Below are 16,742 nucleotides of genomic sequence, written 5' to 3' on the forward strand. Positions count from 1 at the left end.
AAATTTCTCTCTTTATCCATCTCCCTTCCACTCTCTGAAATCAATAAAAACATTTTAAAATAATAATAATCAGGGACAGGAAAATGGACAGTGGTATAAATGAAAGAAGACAGACCATTATCGATACAGTTTACCCTTGTATTGATAGTTTTGAAACTGGTTCATTATTACTTATTATAGTTTTCTCTTATGTAAAAATTGATCCATAACTTATATTTCCTCAAAAACATATTTATGATATTTTAAAATTTATTTAACCTTGCTTTTCACTCCTCTATGAAGTTAATCATTCTAATATGCAAGAGTTCAATAATGTCTAAAGGTCAGTAACTGAAGCAGAAGTTTTAAAAGTTCCCAACAGTCTTTCAGAAGGTACATGTTGTAACACAGTGTTTCTGATTCTATACGCTCTATTCTTTCCATGTACCTTTTAAACTTAGATTATCAATAATTAGTGTGCTGGAGCCAGTTCATACTTGATCTTTCCTTACAAGAGTCAATTAATTGTTCCCATCTGTTCCCAACTTCAGGTTCAGTGATGTCACATTGGTAGCTTGAAATTGCCATGGTAGGAATATTTACACTATGGAAATGAGCAAATGCTACAAACCAAGAGCTACTCCCCCTACCCCCACCCCTAGACATTTTTTAAAAATTTACCACAACAACACTGCCAATACTTTCCTTTTTGTCATGTGAAGTATATATTACACATTCACAATGTCATTCATACAAAGGTGCCCTGCTTGAAGGAAGTTTGATATACTAAAAACTAAATTTTGCCCTGCGCGGTGTGGCTCAGTTGTTTGGAATGTCATCTAGTACACAGAAAGGTAGGTTCCCTATCGGCATATACCCAGGTTGTGGGTTCCATCCCCGGGGATGGAGTCACATACAGGAAGCAACCAATAGATGTTTCTCTCTCACATCGATATTTCTCTTTCACATTGATGTTTCTCTCTCTGTTCCTTCCTCTCTCAAGTCAACAGAGACATATCCTCAGGTGAAGATTTAAAATAAATGAATGAATAAATAATAAAACAAGATATTGTGTCTATTAATTTGAACCTAATGTAAGAATTCCAAAGAGATTGATGGGCCAAAGAGATTAATGGGATAGATGATCCTTTCCCCTACCTCACCATATCAGGGCTAAATGTGCAAATGTTTGTTGCATAGTGAACAAGATAGTCCCATTTTCTCTACTTATCAAATCTGACCCCTTGTAATTAGAAGTGGACTAAAAGGGAAGTCCAACCATGTTTCATCTTGCTATCAGCCATATGGACCAGCCCAGTGGCTGAACCAGAGGGATCTGCTTCAGGGGAAAAGGCTTGGATTAAAATTAATGATTAATGAAAGAAAGGTGAAACTATTGCTGAGAGGAAAGGAGCCAATAAATGGATTTTACCAAAGGGAAAAATCTAGCGATTCTGAGGCTTAGAACAAGAGAATAATATTCTTTTTTATGTCGGATGCAGATGCTTGTTGCAAAGAAAGACACTGACAAAACTTTTTCCTTTTTTGAAGAGCCAAGGAGTGAGCTGAATGAAATAAAAACTTCCAGAAGTGGTCTACATTCTCAAAATGAATGAAAAAGGAGAGCTCTAATATGACTATATAGAAAAATACCAATGTGACTATGTCTTTTGGTTTTCATTTCACAGGACATTATTCCTACGGAGTAGAATTGGCCTATGAAGATGTAGACTTGATTAATGATAGATTATGGTTCATAAATCATTCAGCAGATGTATTACCTTAAAGTTCACACAGCTATTAGGGAGGCAAGGGAATTGTAAAGTCAGTGTAAAAATATGAGAAAATTTATGCTGGTATTGTTAAATGGTTTAGTTTCTGTTTAAATCCACAGCAACTCTTCATTGGTTATTGCAAATGTTTAAAACCTGTGTGTGCGCTTCAATTGTAAAGCAACTTAACCTGTGTCACACTAAAGATAATTGTTTTTTCATAAAAAGGTCTTGACAACAGATCAGGGTGGAGGACCGTAATGTGACAGTTAATTCCAGCAGGTCAGGAATCAGCCTGAACTGTTTTGCTAAAGTTCTTGCATGGCCCTGACCCCTGATCAAGGCATGAAACATATTGATTAGTAGTGTTGTTTTGTAACCACGGGTCTAAGGAATTTCAGGGTCATCGTAGTTTGTACCACTTTGTCAACACTGATTATTAATATCAGTGAAATCAAGTAAAGGCTCCAGAAGCTGATAATCTAAAACAAGATACTGTGTCTATTAATCTGAACCTAATGCAAGAATTCCAAAGAGACTGATGGAATTCAATCCCTTCCCCCACCTTGCCACATTGGGGCTGTCCAGATGTTTTTTGTCTAGTGAACAGGATAGCTTCATTTTCTCTACTTATCCCATCGGATTCCCTATAGTTAGAAATGGACCAAAAGGTAAGTCCAATCATGTCTCTTCTTGGTACCAGCAACATGGATTAGACCAGTTTTACATCGAGTCTCAGCTCTGCTGTTGAGACTGGTTATTTAACAGGAATATGTTCTATGTGACCAGCAAAATATTAAAAAACTACACCCAAGACTCAATTTGGGGCTTGTTGCTTCCAAGATATTCTGCATCTGGTCTCAACCCTTATGGCAGTCTGCCCGGGGCTTTCTGGACCCCTTACAGTGATATAATCCTTACTTTAATGGCCTTGATATGTTCTTTTCCTGTAATAAACTTAAATTTATAAGCACTGTCATTTTGAGACCTGTGAGTCTTCTTTAGCAAAAAAACCCTGTTTAACTACTATTAGTGTATGTATAGATACTACACGTTAACTAAAAATACCTGAGACAATGAGGCCATGCAGTTATTACCAGAGGCCCTGTTTAAATGATAAGAGAGAAAATAAAGGATGACAAAACAATGTAACATTACCTAATTTGGGAGGGAAAATAAGCAGAATATTTCGACTCCAGGACCCCACTCCTTAAAAGGAGAGTCAAAACTAACTGCTTCAGTTTTCATTAGAACCATCCTCAACACAGCAATTTATTTGAAATTAAGACACTTGGCTAATCTTTCAGCTGTTATGATACCACAGTACGGTTGGCCAAGAGTATGGTCAGAGTCCAACAGATGATTTTATGACATTTAAACATATAATCCTAGAGCATCCCCTAACTCCAAGCTAAAGACATCATGGTCCATGAATAAATGAGACAGTGGGGAAATTTAAGAGAAGTACTCATGAATAAATTGGTATGGTTGGTGACATTCTTTGTAGCATTCCATATGAACTGGGATGGGAAAAGGTTGGAAACTGAAACCTCCCACAGGAAAAAATTTAGTTCTGGCGGTAGCGGCCTCAGACCTGCCCCGGGTGGCGGGCTCGCGCTGGTCCTCACGGCCCCGCGGTCTTGGAGGCATGGCCGGCCCTGCAGCGGGCGGGGAGCCAGGACCCTGCGCGCCCTCTCTGCAGTGTCTCCCATCAATCTCGCCCCGAAACCAAGCCCCCATACAACAGAAAGGACATCCAGATCTGAAAGGCCACTGAGAAGAAAGGCACTACCTCCTAGGGCAGAGAAAATGGCTGTTGACCAGGACTGGCCTAGTGTTGACCCTGTTGCAGCACCATTTAAACCCTCTGTAGTACCTCTTCCTGTTCCAACGGGTTTTCCAGTAGCCCATGGCAAAGGAGGGAAATCTAGAACTTTTAAAGATCCCCAATTTTCTGCATTTGGCTCCTGTAGCAATTAAAAAGCATTGTGAAGCTCTTAAAGATTTCTGCACTGAGTGGCCAGCTGCACTAGACAGTGATGAAAAATGTGACAAGCATTTTCCAATTGAAATTGACACAGCTGATAATGTTTCATCAGGACCATGTATTCCAAACCCCAAAGCACGAGTAGTAACCTTAAAGGTTAAACTTTCCAGTCTGAATTTAGATGATCATGCAAAGAAGAAACTTACTAAACTTGTAGGAGAGCGATACTGTAATACCACAGATGTGCTTACCATCAAAACAGATAGGTGCCCTTTAAAGAGACAGAATTATGATCATGCAAAGTATCTGCTAACAGTTTTATACCATGAGTCTTGTTAAACTGAGTACTAGGAGAAAAATAAGAATGAAACAGAAATGAAAGAGTATATGTGGACAAATAGCTCCTTGGGGGAAAAATGTCCTGGAAACACTTCTCCAAATCAAAACAGAAGAGAAAAGCCCAGAAGTAACTAAAGAGCTCCTTGGCACTAAAAATGATTACAAAAAGTCTGTTGTTAGTCTTAAGAGTGAGGAGGAAAATGAAAATACCTTTTTTCAGTACAAAGAATCAGTGAAGAGACTATTAAATTTGACATGAGTTATGTAGAAAAAATATGCTTGATTTATTAATTTTATGATCTATATGTAATTGTTATCTAATTTGATATAAAGTTGAAAATGTTAAAAGAAAAAAAATTTTTAGTTCTTAAATATGTTATTAGAGCAAAAGTTTTGAGAGTACAAGATCAGATGGATCCAGCAGATAAGAATGAAAAAGAGATGATATTTGACAATATTTTGAAATCATAGTGTAAGAGCAAAAAAGTTGTACCCTAAAATTATAGAAACTAAAGTATTTGTATTTGAACCAGGGACAAAATCCAGAATAAAAGTTTCTAAATAGAGTGATATATATGGGTGGAGGCCTGCTTTTTCTACTGGGAGACTGACTCTACATACATGATTTAGGCGGGTATCATTTTCAACAATTAAATCATAGAACTACTGAGTAATATAAAGCCAAAAACAGACACCATGGTTATTTACTGATTGAACAATCATGACAGAAGCAGAACACAAAGTTCTTGGCTTTGATAAATAGTTCTCCACCCAAATACTGGAAATCACATAAGCAGCACTGACATTCAATTATGGATGACTCTGTCCACCAAATTACTTGTAAGCAGAGCAGACAGATCGTCAGAGACAGTGTAAAGAAATACCTAACAGTCATTAGCCATCAGTAGCTGAGCATTTTTAACATGCCAACTTTTGTGCTGTGTTAGGTATCATGTGTAATTCTCACAATAATGAACTCGGTAATATTATTACCTTCTTATCGCTGAGGAAACTAAGGAAGATAAAGTCACTCCAGCTTTCTGACTTCAGAGCTGGAGCTTCTAATTACTGTCCTCTAAAACTCTAGTCTCCACAGGCCATTAATGACCTAAGCAGAGTGACTACTGGCAGCAATGGAGAAAGAATTTCTGAAAATAAAAAAGCAGCCCACTAGACTAATCACTAAAAGCCATTACTTCAAATAAAGAATACATAATAGAGAATTTCTTCTATCTCTTCTTCTGTCATGCATAATTTATATGAATCGCAGCACCAACTACATTTCCACTTTCATAAAGTATTTTCACCATCATCATTCAGTGTAAATTGTAAATTGTGCATTGTACTTACCTGAGGCTAATTTTTTTTTTTTTTAATCCTCACCAGAAGATATTTTTTCCATTGCTTTTTCAAAGAGAGTTGAAGGGAGAGAGAGAGAAACATCGATGTGAGAGAGATACATTGATTGGTTGCCTCCAGCACACGCCAGACGGAGACTGGGAATCAAACCCGAGACCCTTCGGTGTGCTGGCTGATACTCTAACCACTGAACCACACCGCCAAGGCACTTCAAACATATCTATAGTTGCCAGCATGTTCAGAAGATACCTCCAGGAGGGGAAAAAAAAGACACTTTCAGTGGTTTTACTAGCACAAAAAGAACTCTTAGTTCTAAAATATTTTTGTTAAATAGGACACTAACACTTGAGTTTAATTAAGAGCCACAGTTCAAGTGTTCTTGCTTTTGATTATACTTTTTTCTTTACATTTATACAATGTGCTGTATTAACCAAATATCCAACTATAATCAGAAAACTAAGTGCAACTGAGCATTTGCCATGTATAAGAGCTGTTGATGGACATTATGAGAGAAAAAAGGAACTAAATGACAGGCAATTTGTCCATGAAGAACTATGCTAAGTTGGAGAAGTTAAAAAAAACAAAAGCCACAAATGAGAAATGAACTCCTTTACACATTCATCCCATGAATGACTACAGAGAAGATGTCCTACCTTGGTTCTATAAATACCTGCCTCTCTGGCCACCCCTCATTCTCTGTTGCTGGCTTTCATCACTCATTGACCCTTTAACGTTACTGTTTGTTAATGTTCACTTGTTCTTACTGTACACTGTCACCCTAAATGATCTCAAATTCTCCCAAGTCTTCAAATGAACACCAACGCAAATGGCTGCCAAGTCTGCTTCTCTTTGTGCTCTGGAATCACATTTTCAACTGCCTGCTGAACTTTGTGGTTATCTCCCCTGCATCCATTACCCCCTAGCTTCAGAGGTAGGTTTCACGAGTCTAAGAATCCTATCAAACCACCTTGCTAGTGATTATTTTAAATGAACACAAAGCATTCCTCTGGCTTCAGGGATGATTTAGTGCTGGGCAATGAGATTCAACCTAGACTTTGACAAGTGAGGAAAGAGAGTAATCTCCCATCTCTCATGAGGAGAGATGGCCTCTTTTTTGCCCAGTATGGTCATGCACATGTGTATGGCCAGAAGAGTTGCAGCATTCTTAAAAACTAGCCTAAGGAAGAAGCTGTCGTGGGGAAGAGAGAGGAGAGCAAGACAATCACTGGGAAATAGGACTGGAAACACTTTAGCCTGTCCCACCTCTGGATTTCCAGTTTGTGAACCATATATTGCCATTATTTCAGCCAATTTAAGTAGGGTTTTTATTGCTTGTAGACAAAAGCATACTAATTGATATATTAATAGGCCCCTTGCTGGCTCAAAGTTCATAATATCTAGAACCAAGTACATCAAATTTTCTCCCAGACCTGCTCCTCATTCTGTATTTCCAATGTTAGTGAACTCATCATGAGCCTAATCAGTTAAGCTAGAAATGAATCATTTTGGATGCTTCACTCTTTCACAATCAAATTGTTCTGTTGTTTCTGCCTCCATATTATATCTTAGCTTGGTTCCTTCTTTTCATTCCCAGTTGCCAACCCCCATTGCCATCCCCTCTCACCTATAACATTGCAAAAGTTCCCAACTAGAGTCTCTCTAACTTTAACCTTTTCTCTTCCATTTATTCAAAATGTTTCTGCCAAAATATAGGTTCTTCCAAAATATAGATTCATGCCATAACCTTACAGAAACTACAATAGATTTGCATTACCTATAATACCATTTCCTAAAATGTGTTCCATAGAACAATAGTCCCAGGAAATTATCATTTTTAAAAAGGGATTTTGTGATCAAATACATGTAGGAATTTCATCTGTGGTCACAAAATTCTAAGATAATCAATCTCCAATGATCCCTGTCTCCTGGTATTTACTCCCTTCTGTAGTACTTTCCCACACGGTATCAGGGTTGGTGTATGTGACCACTAGAATATGGCTAAAGTGATGGTACATCACTCCAAGCTTGTCATAAAGGCTAGCTTCTGTGTTGGCATTTCTTGGATCACTCATTATGGGGAAGCCAGTTGGAGTGTTGTGAGTAGGGGCCCATTTGACAAAGAATCGAGGCCTCCAACCAACATCTACAGCTCACTTGATGGGCTGATAACCTTTCACTGCTGAAGCCATTAAAAGTATATGGTGGAAGAGCCCTTTTCTCCTTAATACCCTGTCCCTTCAGCCTCCACAGATCAACACAATAGACTCTGCTGGAACAGAAAAAAGTAATTTACACAGGAGAATTACAATACAGAAGAGGCAAGGGTTAACATACCAGCTAACTTTAATTTTGCCTTGCATTACAGAGGGGAAGCATCCAAGACTTTATTCGGAGTCCTCTTTGAGCCCTAACAGGAAACTCCAGGCTCCCATCCCTGCCCCTACCTCAAGCATCTCCTCTTCAAGACACACAGTCCTACAACCCCACACTATCTCTGCGGGGAGGGAGAAGTCTTCTTTTTGCTCCTCCCACAGGAAGAGATTCTTCCCCTGGACCATTCTCCCTCAATCTGGCCCCACTTTAGGCCCTATGATCTCAAACAGGGACTACAAAAGAGAAGAAAGTCAGTATAAATCACTATAAGAAGGCTGACTATATTGCATATCAATACTAATCTGCTCTTGCTGGGCAAGAATTTTTCACCAGTGAGATACCCACTCTCAATGGCTCTCTCTCAAGTACCTTTCTGAACTTCAACTAGGTGGGCGGTAACACTTCCAGTCCCTTGGTCATATTTAAGGTAACTAAATCTTCCAAAGACTTGCATTAATGATTTTTCTTGAAGACATCAAAGTCTAAATTCATACTGAAGAAAGACTGTATCCTCTGTTATCAAGACTCCCCGTTAATAAGTTTCCTATGGTTTCTTTCCTACTCCTCTAAGGAGCTTGAGGGCATCACAAATTTACTTAGTCGCTATTAAAGTCTCCCCTCTCTCTAACTCAGAGATTGGCACCAGCCTCAATTATGTTGTTTGAACTCAGTTCTACTGATAAGAGATGAGAAAGAGATTGTTAATATTTCCGATCATAAGAGCATGGTCCAATGAAAGTAAGGACTAAAAAAAAGATCAGGAAAAGAAACTTGAATGTTCTTATGTTCATCCATTCAACTACCATTTATTGAGTGCCTCCTACATGCCAGGCATTGTGGGTACGAAGACAAGTAAGACATAAAAGATGCAAGACATGATTCCCTGAGAGCTCATAGTTTGATAGAGGATTTATTACTGAGAAATTGTTTCACATAGGTGTTGCTATAATTTCCAATCTACTGTTCAATTTGCTAATTGAGCCACTTTGATTCCCTCGTCCTCAAAGTGCAGTTAGTAAAATTTCCTCAGAATCTTTAAGTATGATTTCCTAGGCTCTTAAATGCACATTTGATTTAGACAAATCTGTGATTTTTAATTTCTGTTTCCTAACTTGATTTCAAAGATAGACTAGTAGAAGTCAACCTCAAGATCCCTCTTGAGACCTAGATCAAATCCTAAGCAGCCAGCTCTGTGCTGCCTCCTCCAGGATTCCTTTTATTGTCAAGAACTAAAAAGAACAGAAAACATTCCTTCAGAAAAAGAGAAAGAAAACAAAACCACCACCACTACAGCAGCAGCAGCAGAAGAAGCAACAAGAAGTGAATCTCAAGCTATTGTGAATCCTAAAGTCCCTAAAGTTTTTAAAAGAAAAAAAAGCCTTTAACAAAAATAGTCTAGGCCAGTCTAGTTCTCCATCATTCATAATCCCTTCAATTGCTTTGTAAGTCCCAACAAGTGTTCAGACACAATCATTTAGGGAAGAATAAGTAGGACATTTATCTACTTTCCTTCCCACCTACCAGTACTATCAAAACATCATTTGCATTTCCATGGTAACTACAAACTCCTCTCACCATTCTCTTCATTATAGATTCTGATGCATTCCCCGTAAGGTACAGTTGAAAGAAATAGGATGGGTGAGAAAATTGGGAAGGGAAGCCAGTGCAGACCTAGAGAGCCGCCAATTAATTAGAAATTAGCATTTTTCAATATAGCATGACAAAGCGCTATGACGTGGAAAGCAGTTCCCATATATTATGTTGTATAAAAGAAGCTTGTGTTGACCTCATTTTCTTCTCATTATCCCTGTTCTCCTTTATCGCCTTTTGCAGCTTTTTTGTTTCTGTCTTCTTTTTATTGAATTTACATTTTTCCATTGTGTCCCTTATCTCACTAGGCCCTTTTCCCCTTTTCTTTATACTGTTTGGTACATTGTAGAAATGTACATTTTAAAATTTATCATACTGCACTTTTTGTTCTTGAATAGGAACTGAGCAAGAGGGGAAATTTCAGATACAAGAAATTTGTATTATATTCATTTTCTGCCTCAGTAGAGAAATAGTGCCTTCTAGTGTTTCAATAACATTTTGCATTTGTACCACTTCCATTCATCTAAAAAGTAAAACCATACTTTTTGTAGTTCTCCTATCATATTTATTAAATATAGATAGCATTGTTGTCCTTATTTTAGAGATTTAACAACCAGAATTATAACACATTTATTTAATGATGAGTTGATAGTTTAGACCAAACCATATGAAAGGATTAAAAAAATGTATTCAACTTAATGCACTCCCCATTCAGCTGCCATCAGTCACCAACTGGTGAGGAGACAGATCACAAAAATCTGATTTATGATATTGCCAAGTCCAGCCCACTAAAAAAGAATGTCATAGATAGAGAATTGCAAAAGCTAGTTGCTTGAAGGCACCATGAACAGGAAATGATGCAGACATGCTGCTCAAACTTTCTATTCCTCAAGGTAACCTTTTTAGGAATGATTTGATTGATATGTTTGTTTTGATTCTGCTGCCCCTTTGTCACCTCTATTTCTCTTAAAATTGGCAATCATAGTTTCAGAACATTCTGAAAAGAGCAGTGCTCTCAGAGAGGCAGATATGTTCCTTAAGATGTTTATCAGATGTAGAGATGTTAGCTATTGCCCAGTGTTTCCTCAACTTCCTGTGGGTTTGGATAAGCATTTCCTGAAATGGATTCTCACTTGTTGACTATTATGAAAATGTGAGGAATAGTTATGTCTATGGAATTATATTAGGATCCTCCAGAGAATCAGAATTATTAGGGTGTGTGTGTGTTTAATTTTTATTTACTTATTTATATATTTATCAAAAGATTTATTACACGGAATTGGCTCATGTAGTTATGGGAGCTGACAAGTCCCAAAATCTGCAGGGTGAATTGACAAGCTAGAAATCCAGGAGAGCTGATATAGTTTCAGTCCAAGTACAAAGGCCTGAAAACCAGAAGAGTCAATGTTTCAGTTCCAGTCCAAAGGCTGGCAGGCTTGAAACCCAGGAAGAGCTGATGTCTCAGTTTGAGTCTGAAGACAGGAAAAATTCTCCCTTACTTCAGGGAAGTTCAGCCTTTAAGCTCTATTCAGGTCTTCAAATGATTAGATGATGCCCACCCATACTAGTGGAAATCTGCTTTACAGTAAGTCTGATTCACATGTTAATTTCATCTAGGGCTTCTAGTCAAGAGGGCAGCGTAGGTTAATGCAGTACTCACATCCTCCCACAACCACATCAAAATTACAACTAAACTACAGAACAACCATCTTTATAACTGCCTGAAATCTGGCTGAATGCAAGTTCTACAGCTAGGGAATTAAAGAAGTAGCCACATGGAGACTGGTAGGAGGAGTGGAGACATGAACAGGCTGGCCTCACACTCACACGTGGTGGGAGAAAATTGGGAGGGATATCTCGGCTGTGGAGGTACCACTGTGAGGAGGAAGAGGTCCCAGCCCCACACCAGGACCCCCAGTCCAGAGTTACAGTGCTAGGAAGAGAAGTCTCCATAACTTCTGTCTGTGAAAACCAGTGGGGATTGTGGCTGAGGGAGACTGAAGGCTGCTGGAGTCCCAGGCAGTTCCTCTTAAAGGCCCTGTGCACAGACTTACTCAGATTCACTCACTCTGAGCTCCAGCACTGGGGCAGCAGCTTGAAATGCCCCAGAGACATACAGGGAGGAACTGAATTGTCCAGCATCAGCGAGAGAGCTAGAAGGGCAGCTCTTTCCCAGACAGAGTGCTGGCAGAGACCACTGTCCCTTTAATGAGGCCCCGCACACACAGAGCCAGCAGGCAGGTGGCATATCTGAGAGTCCATAAACCTGGCTCACACTGTTTGCCTCACACTGGTGATTTCCTGAGACCCTGCCCCACCCAACTTTTAGGTCCACCTAAGCCGTTTCCAGTGGCTTTTCCATACGAATGGCGTGTCTTGACTCATGATTCAGATTTTTCTAAAATCTCTCAAACTAGCAGCACGTGGCCTCAGCGTGCCCCGTATCCCTTGCTAAGTGGCCCCAGATCTGGCACTAGCAGCAGCCGGCCTTGGTTCCCAGCTTGGCTTCTCCTGAACACTTCCAAGCCCAGCACAAGTAGGAGCCATCTGCAGATTGCTTTGTAGCTCAGGCCAGAAGAGATTAGCCAAAGAATTTATATGCATATATGCATAGCCCATGGACACAGACAATAGTGTGGTGAAGGCCTTGGGATGGGGCAGAGGCTGGATGAGGTGGGGGAAAGGAGGTGGAATGGGGGACATCTGTAATATTGTCAACAATAAAAAAAGAAAAAACAAACAGCACTGCATGTAATAAAAGTATTACTTCATATGAAAAAAATGTCAACTGTAATTAAAAATTTTTTTATAAATTAAAAAAAATTGATCTCATCCAGAAACACCCTCACAGGCACACCCATAATAATGTTTGTCCAAATATCTGGACACCCCATGACCCAGTCAAATATATACATAAAATTAACCATCACAGCTTTTATCAACAAATATAAAGTTTGTTTATTTCTTTGTCCAGTATACTCTAAAATATTACAGCACCATTGTTCTATAACAAATGTATCATTTCAGTATTTGTTATTTGAGTGTTATGAATTTCTTTCTTCAAAGCAGTATATATGATCTTTAAGTGAATTATTTAGACAGTGCCTTTGTTTTGCAAATAACTAAGAAATATGAACATGATATATATTGAGTATCAACCATCTATTTGGGACTATGTGTTTATACATTTAATTCTTACAACAATCAATTGAAGTAGGTAAGATTACTATTATTTTAGAGATGAAGAAACTGAGACTAAAAAAGGTTAAATAATTTGACCCAAAGTTGCACAATTAGGAAATGTGGAGCCAGAATATGACTAGAAATATTTGACTTAAAAGCCCATACTCTTTCTATTCCAATTTGTTATCATTAACAAACAATATGACTGGAGGCAAACGAACTTCAAGTCTTAGTTTTCCCATTTGCAAAATGCCTTTGAACTCAATGATTTCTTAGGTCTTGACTGTTAGTGTTGGTGCCAGAGATTTCTAATTGTCTACCCAATATCCATTAACCTATTCTTTCTTACAAATAAAATGGGGACAAACTCATTTAGCATACATACTTTCTTTTGCCTTTCACCCTCACCTTTATTTCTCCCTGGAATGCAGACATGATACCTTCTAGTAGAAGAATAATCACGTCCCAATTTCCTGGTGCAGTGTTTGTTTTCTATTGTCCTCCTATTTAATGATATTTTCAACTGATTCCAGGATCCAATGTTGGCCTTCGAAGTAGAATGTGTGCACCCCAGCCAGTGTAGGAGCAGGATCATTATACACATATTAAGAAATATACACATATTAAAACCATAGTTTTAATTAACATAGTTTGGAAAATACGGAAAAAAGAAATAAAGCATAAGATACCTATTATTCCAAAATTAAGAGAAAGAGAAAACCATTTTTTAAATTATACTGTTTTTGACTTCCAATTTGGGTCATAATGAAATAATCAACTGTAAAACTGCACAAAACATATTCAGCAACTATTTTCAGACAGTATACAATAAATAGCATAGACTGCAGTTTCTGAGAAAGGAAACTCATGAGGTGAGTTCCATGATTGATCAGCTCTCTGCCTGGGGACAATTTTCTAACTATAGTGCAGAGAGAGCTTGAGTCTGAACAAAGTACAGAAATCCTGCTGAACTGAGGAGGCAGATACAAGAGTCTGTGAGTTGGCTAAAATCTCTGGGGCAAGGCATGAGAAAAAAACAGGCTGTACAGAAAGGGGGTCCCAGATCTATCTGTCTGTCTATCTGTCTATCTATCTGTCTATCTATCTATCTATCTATCTATCTATCTATCTATCTATCTATCTATCTATCATCTATCTATCTATCAATCAATCATCTGGATACAGATCTAGATATATAAATATATAGTATATATAGATATTTAATACAGGCATATAAATATATATAGCTATATATCTCCTATCAACACAGAAAAAGCATTTGACAAAATTCAATAACCATTCATAACAAATTCTCATCAAATTAACAATAGAAGACAACTTCCTTAGTCTGAGAAACATGTATCATACTTAATGGTGGACTAGGGAATGCTTTCCCTCTAAGACTGGTCATAAAGATGGAATATCCACATTCACCACTTTTATTATTGTATTGGAGGTCTTAGCTAATGCAACAAGGCAACAAAAAAAATATTCAAAAGAAAGAAGTAAAACTGTTTCTAGTCCCAGATCACATGACTGATGACGAGAAACATGTATCATACTTAATGGTGGACTAGGGAATGCTTTCCCTCTAAGACTGGTCATAAAGATGGAATATCCACATTCACCACTTTTATTATTGTATTGGAGGTCTTAGCTAATGCAACAAGGCAACAAAAAAAATATTCAAAAGAAAGAAGTAAAACTGTTTCTAGTCCCAGATCACATGACTGATGACTTACACAGAAAATTCTAATATCAAAAAAGTACTATATTTAATATTTAATAAATGAATTTAGCAGGGAAGCAGAATTAAAGAATCAATTATATATCAATATATTAGCAACAAACTACTGAAAAATAAAATTTTAAAATACGATTTAAAATAACATAATTAGGAATAAACAAAATGTGTCCAAGACCTCATTATTGAAAAAAAGTAAAGCATGACTGAGAGTAAGGATCTAAGTAACAGAAAAATATGCCATATTCATGGATTGAAAGACCCAAAATTGTTAAGATGTCAATTATCCCCAATTTGATCTATAGAGTCAATGCAATCTTAATCAAAATCCTTGAAGACCTTTCAGAGAAATGAACAAGCTGATTTTAAAATTTATAATTTATATGGAAATGCAAAAAACTAAAATAGCCAAAACAATTTTGGTTATCTTATTGTTTCAACACAATTTGTTAAAGGACTACCCACTGGATTGTTTTGATGCCTTTGTCAAAATAAAATGATCTTAAAAGTATGCATCTATTTGGGGGCTATTTTGTTCCATTGATCTATTTATTGATTTTTATGTGAATACTACAGTCTTGATTGATGTATCTAAGGCTCTTGTTTCTGTGCCTGGTTCTGGAGTTTGTAGCCTATAGGACAAGTACTCAGGAAAAAAAGATGCATGAGAAGTGAGTGAGGCAAGAACAAACTGAAATCTGTGAAGTTGAACTGGACATCAACAGGATAGACTGGAGAGGTCTTCCATCTTTTCCAAGCTTACAATTTTAATAATGGAGGTATAATGCAAGGAATAAAGCTGGTGCCTTTATCTAAGGGCTATTCAGGCACCTTCTCAGGAGTTGGAGAAACTGAAGGAGATCTGGCAGGAGTTAGAATTGCTGTAAGCTTGGCTGCTGTCCCACACCAGCCAGGTGACCCAGCAGATAAGAGACAATTATGACATTTGCTGGTGCTCTGCACTGTCATTACAAGTATAAAAAGAAGGTGGCTGCTACCCCATGTCCACCTTCTAAATCTCAGTTGGCATTTTTTTCTCTTTTGTAAACAGTCAGAGCATCCACAAATAATTATAATTTTGTCCCTTGTTTTCTGATCATTGTAATTTGAGCATTGAAATTAAGGATGTAGGCTCTGGAGCCTTGTGGGAATCTTATCTCTTTCATTTCCTAGTATTTAACTTTGTGTCAAGGTAAATCACTTAACTTGCCAGTTTCAGTTTTCTCATCTGCAAAATGAGGTGAGATAAAAAGACTTAATTTTGACAACTTAATTACATGTGTAAAGCACCTGGAGGCATGCCTAACACTAAGTAAGCACTCAAAATGTCCTTTTTTTCTTTTCTTGGAATTTTAAACTATTTAGAACTTCCAGATCACATGGTCATGTGATAGATGGCTGTTACAGTTCCAGCTCAGTGATATCCAGAAGCAAGAAAAAGGGAATGACCCACCAGATTTTCCCTCATTGGTCACCGGCCAGAATTATGGCACATGCTCATGCCTAACCTAATTAAGACAACCATGATTATCAGGCCAATCAAGGGCCAACTTTTTGAGTCTTGGGAAGGGCCCAGGTTCCCTTGAGCATACAGTCACATAGAGGATGAACACTTGAACCAAAAGGGACTCTGATAAGAAAGAGGATGGGGAAGATGAGAGAAATGGATTTGGGTAGGAAATTAACAGTGTCTACTTCATAAATCTGCTCAGAATGTAGAAATTTCAACTCATTTTCTTTTATCTTCCCTATTTCTGTTAATGATACCAAAGGAAAGCTGTGAGTTTTCTTTGTTCCCTTCTTTCCTCTTGCCTTCTAAATCCAAATAGTTGGCTGGAAATATTTTACCTACACATAGAAGCTTGTCTCCATTCACATCATTACCACCCTCTTCCAGGTACTCATTACTTTTCTCCTAGAGCAGTGGTTCTCAAATGTTCCCTTGCAACAGAATCACCTAGAGGATTTATTAAAACACAGATTGCTGGATCCTAATTGGGAGCTTCTGATTCAGTAGCTCTAGGGTGGGAACCAAGAATTTGCAATGTAACAAGTTCCCAACTGATGCTGATGCTGTTGGACACCACTGTTGAGAACCACTCTTCTAGAATATTTCAACAGCTACCTAAGTAAGTATTCTTCTTCCAGCCCCTCTCCACTCCAGTCAAGCCTACTGAGATCTGCCAGAATTAATCTTCCTAAAACACAGTATCAGTATAACATTAAACAAAAACTTTCAATGATTCCCCATTTCCTCAGACATAAAAATTCACACTCTTTTGCATGGCTTCATATAGGATTCTACAAACCTAAAAGAAACAGGTCATCTGGCCTAGACAATAGTTCCTTCTGGATTATTAATTGGTATATTTTCTTTTCTTTCTTCTTAAATAACTGGTCTATTGGAATATAGTTC

The 16,742-nt window shown here is 37.8% G+C and overlaps 1 pseudogene across 1 annotated transcript; it reads left to right on the plus strand.

Moving 5' to 3' along the window:
- The first annotated feature begins 3,515 nt into the window (after positions 1-3,515).
- On the plus strand, positions 3,516-4,336 carry LOC308557495 (small ribosomal subunit protein mS35 pseudogene; annotated as a pseudogene). Its single transcript has one exon. The product of its transcript is annotated as a small ribosomal subunit protein mS35 pseudogene (transcript).
- The last annotated feature ends 12,406 nt before the right edge of the window (positions 4,337-16,742 follow it).

This window comes from Miniopterus schreibersii, assembly GCF_964146895.1.
Source record: "Miniopterus schreibersii genome assembly, chromosome: 1".
NCBI lineage: Eukaryota > Metazoa > Chordata > Mammalia > Chiroptera > Miniopteridae > Miniopterus > Miniopterus schreibersii.